The sequence below is a fragment of the Schistocerca gregaria genome, unplaced genomic scaffold, assembly GCF_023897955.1.
Source record: "Schistocerca gregaria isolate iqSchGreg1 unplaced genomic scaffold, iqSchGreg1.2 ptg000237l, whole genome shotgun sequence".
Taxonomy (NCBI): Eukaryota; Metazoa; Arthropoda; class Insecta; order Orthoptera; family Acrididae; genus Schistocerca; species Schistocerca gregaria.
The window spans coordinates 2,501-7,500 of NW_026061749.1; positions in this window are offsets into that span (position 1 = coordinate 2,501).

The window sequence follows — 5,000 nt, forward strand, 5'->3', positions numbered from 1 at the left end:
GCACACTGCAGATGTCCACCGCGCTTCGCACCGGGCTCGGCTGAACCAACTTTGGCCGCCAGGCGCCGCGTGCAGGGTGCGCCGCAGCGTAGCTGCGCCGCCTGCCGGGCCCGTCGGCTGGCGCTCCTGCCACTCGGCGCCCCCCACCAGCCGCCTGTTGCGCGTGCGCCCACGCAGCGCGCGGCCAACACGCCGGGCGGCCCCCCTTCACCGGCCGGGAACAGTCCCACCAAGCCACCGCCGCGTATCGCTTCATACCCACATGGGCCTAGTCACGCGTGTGGATGTGGCGGGTACCGCTGAAACAACCGGTTAATAGCTGTACCGATCGTCGCCATCACAGATTCACCTCCAGCGTGAACAACCGCTCAACAACGGATTTCCAGTTCATTTGCGTATCTTGGGCAGTAAACGTAGATGTCCACCTACATTTGCGAATTCAACAATTCTTGCATGCCAGGATGTCATGTGTCACGACACGCTACATCAGACCACATACACACTGCGACATGTGCAGAAGAGAACACGTGGAAGGTGGCCCGCGCACGTATGCGATGTACCTTCCGCGATCCACTGTCAACCGGCATCTGCGGCATGTCCCAGATATGGAACGCGGTCCACCAGGGTAGCACTTTGTGTGAGGCAATACGACAAAGTCGGAATACACGCGTCACTACATCAGACGGCTCACGCTGACCTGACCTGACCTGACTCACCGCACCACCACCCCCAGCGACCCAGGGTGACATACAATGCGTTCGTACGTTCCTCCCACACGCCTCTACGGCGTACCACAGTGCAACCTAGCTGTTATTGGGAGACGAGACAAGTAGCATCAAGCACAACATATGGAAATTGAGATTCGACACCGTTGGGCACAGCCAGCGTACGGTCACACGTATCACACTACTTCACTCTGTACGTAACGACCGATGATCGGTACAGCGTGTGGGTTACGCGTACGACATCAGCGGACAATGGACACAGACCATACCACGACGTACACTGAGGGCGTCGACATCTGAATGCAACTGAACAGCTGCGAGGCTCATTTAACACTCAAACGCCAGACCGACCAGCTTGAGAGGACAGAGACACAAAGAGGGGGACAGAGGGGGACAGAGGGGGGGGAGGGGGGGGGTCGGCGATATAGTCCTATTGCAGTACAATTGACAGTGGATAGCAGGAATATGTGGAAAGTAAGCAACACTCGCAAGACATCTACATGAGGATAACAACGACACCAGAGATTCCGAGCAGTGAACTATGTTAGGCAAAGGGACAACGTGGGTTAGGTTAAGGGACAACGTGGGTTAGGTTAAGGGACAACGTGGGTTAGGTTAAGGGACAACGTGGGTTAGGTTAAGGGACAACGTGGGTTAGGTTAAGGGACAACGTGGGTTAGGTTAAGGGACAACGTGGGTTAGGTTAAGGGACAACGTGGGTTAGGTTAAGGGACAACGTGGGTTAGGTTAAGGGACAACGTGGGTTAGGTTAAGGGACAACGTGGGTTAGGTTAAGGGACAACGTGGGTTAGGTTAAGGGACAACGTGGGTTAGGTTAAGGGACAACGTGGGTTAGGTTAAGGGACAACGTGGGTTAGGTTAAGGGACAACGTGGGTTAGGTTAAGGGACAACGTGGGTTAGGTTAAGGGACAACGTGGGTTAGGTTAAGGGACAACGTGGGTTAGGTTAAGGGACAACGTGGGTTAGGTTAAGGGACAACGTGGGTTAGGTTAAGGGACAACGTGGGTTAGGTTAAGGGACAACGTGGGTTAGGTTAAGGGACAACGTGGGTTAGGTTAAGGGACAACGTGGGTTAGGTTAAGGGACAACGTCGGTTAGGTTAAGGGACAACGTCGGTTAGGTTAAGGGACAACTTGAGTTAGGTTAAGGGACAACTTGAGTTAGGTTAAGGGACAACTTGAGTTAGGTTAAGGGACAACTTGAGTTAGGTTAAGGGACAACGTGGGTTAGGTTAAGGGACAAATTGAGTTAGGTTAAGGGACAACTTGAGTTAGGTTAAGGGACAACTTGAGTTAGGTTAAGGGACAAATTGAGTTAGGTTAAGGGACAAATTGAGTTAGGTTAAGGGACAAATTGAGTTAGGTTAAGGGACAAATTGAGTTAGGTTAAGGGACAAATTGAGTTAGGTTAAGGGACAAATTGAGTTAGGTTAAGGGACAAATTGAGTTAGGTTAAGGGACAAATTGAGTTAGGTTAAGGGACAAATTGAGTTAGGTTAAGGGACAACTTGAGTTAGGTTAAGGGACAACTTGAGTTAGGTTAAGGGACAACTTGAGTTAGGTTAAGGGACAACTTGAGTTAGGTTAAGGGACAACTTGAGTTAGGTTAAGGGACAACTTGAGTTAGGTTAAGGGACAACTTGAGTTAGGTTAAGGGACAACTTGAGTTAGGTTAAGGGACAACTTGAGTTAGGTTAAGGGACAACTTGAGTTAGGTTAAGGGACAACTTGAGTTAGGTTAAGGGACAACTTGAGTTAGGTTAAGGGACAACTTGAGTTAGGTTAAGGGACAACTTGAGTTAGGTTAAGGGACAACTTGAGTTAGGTTAAGGGACAACTTGAGTTAGGTTAAGGGACAACGTGGGTTAGGTTAAGGGACAAATTGAGTTAGGTTAAGGGACAACTTGAGTTAGGTTAAGGGACAACTTGAGTTAGGTTAAGGGACAACTTGAGTTAGGTTAAGGGACAACTTGAGTTAGGTTAAGGGACAACTTGAGTTAGGTTAAGGGACAACTTGAGTTAGGTTAAGGGACAACTTGAGTTAGGTTAAGGGACAACTTGAGTTAGGTTAAGGGACAACTTGAGTTAGGTTAAGGGACAACTTGAGTTAGGTTAAGGGACAACTTGAGTTAGGTTAAGGGACAACTTGAGTTAGGTTAAGGGACAACTTGAGTTAGGTTAAGGGACAACTTGAGTTAGGTTAAGGGACAACTTGAGTTAGGTTAAGGGACAACTTGAGTTAGGTTAAGGGACAACTTGAGTTAGGTTAAGGGACAACTTGAGTTAGGTTAAGGGACAACTTGAGTTAGGTTAAGGGACAACTTGAGTTAGGTTAAGGGACAACTTGAGTTAGGTTAAGGGACAACTTGAGTTAGGTTAAGGGACAACTTGAGTTAGGTTAAGGGACAACTTGAGTTAGGTTAAGGGACAACTTGAGTTAGGTTAAGGGACAACTTGAGTTAGGTTAAGGGACAACTTGAGTTAGGTTAAGGGACAACTTGAGTTAGGTTAAGGGACAAATTGAGTTAGGTTAAGGGACAAATTGAGTTAGGTTAAGGGACAAATTGAGTTAGGTTAAGGGACAAATTGAGTTAGGTTAAGGGACAAATTGAGTTAGGTTAAGGGACAAATTGAGTTAGGTTAAGGGACAAATTGAGTTAGGTTAAGGGACAAATTGAGTTAGGTTAAGGGACAAATTGAGTTAGGTTAAGGGACAAATTGAGTTAGGTTAAGGGACAAATTGAGTTAGGTTAAGGGACAAATTGAGTTAGGTTAAGGGACAAATTGAGTTAGGTTAAGGGACAAATTGAGTTAGGTTAAGGGACAAATTGAGTTAGGTTAAGGGACAAATTGAGTTAGGTTAAGCTATAATCTGGTACAGCCACAGTTAGGTTAAGCGATAATCTGGTACAGCCACAGTTAGGTTAAGCGATAATCTGGTACAGCCACAGTTAGGTTAAGCGATAAACTGGTACAGCCACAGTTAGGTTAAGCGATAAACTGGTACAGCCACAGTTAGGTTAAGCGATAAACTGGTACAGCCACAGTTAGGTTAAGCGATAAACTGGTACAGCCACAGTTAGGTTAAGCGATAAACTGGTACAGCCACAGTTAGGTTAAGCGATAAACTGGTACAGCCACAGTTAGGTTAAGCGATAAACTGGTACAGCCACAGTTAGGTTAAGCGATAAACTGGTACAGCCACAGTTAGGTTAAGCGATAAAGTTGGTTAAATTTGGTATTGTGTGGGAAGGGGGCAGAGAGAGAGGGGGGGGGGGTGGATAGTGGTGGCAGTACACGGATGCCTGAGTCACCGTCAGATACGTCACGTCGGTTCGATGCTTGTAGCAAGAGGCTGGCGGATGTGTGTCTCTCACTTCTGCAATTTTTCATGTGGTATAACACGAGGGCGGGGGATGATATTTGGTGCCCCTCTGTGTAGGATGTGTGTTGGTGGTGTTGATTTATCTGAGCAATGGTAGTTGTCGGAGGAGTGGGGTATTGTGCTTTTATAGGTGGACCTACTGCTCTGGTTATCATAGTGTCGACGGTGCAATGTGGCAGAGAGGATGCACTCGACATTGTCGCATTCCAGATGTTTACGTATTGTGTGTCTCCGTTGCAGGCCGAGAGTGGTGCATGTTCGAGTGTCTGGCTGACGTGCGATTCACGTTGTGTGCCCAGTCTTACAGCACGTATAGGGACATTCGCATAAATCATCTATATTTGGCCTTGCATCATTTACTAAGCAGTGCCGTGAGACGACCGAACTATTAGGAAAGTACTGATGTACCGCATAATGTTTACCTTCCACCACACGGCGAGTATCGACTGTGCCCAGCGTTGCCACCGCAGGCAGCGGTCACCGTCACCATTGTGCGGCGGAACGGAACATCTATATCCTCAGAGGAGCACTCTTTGCCGCCGGGCGTCACGTCTCGCGGCCTGCCGGCCAGCGCCCACGACGAACTTACTGCATGTATAGGGACAGCGGGAATTTGGCATACTTGATATAACTCTTCATGAGGCGCAAGATATAGGGGTGGATTGCAACTTACGACTGCGAGAAAAGTCCGCCGTTCATCCGCCGGAGTTGCGATTTCGGCGGGGCACGTACGGTCGCGGGTGGAGCACTTGGTGCGGCGTACGCACCCGGGTTGCGGCTCCTGCGCTGGAGGGGGGTGCAGGTTTTGTGTGGGTGGGCTCGGCAAATGAGCACTGTGGGCCCCATACATGGCTTAGTCCGCGTGGCCT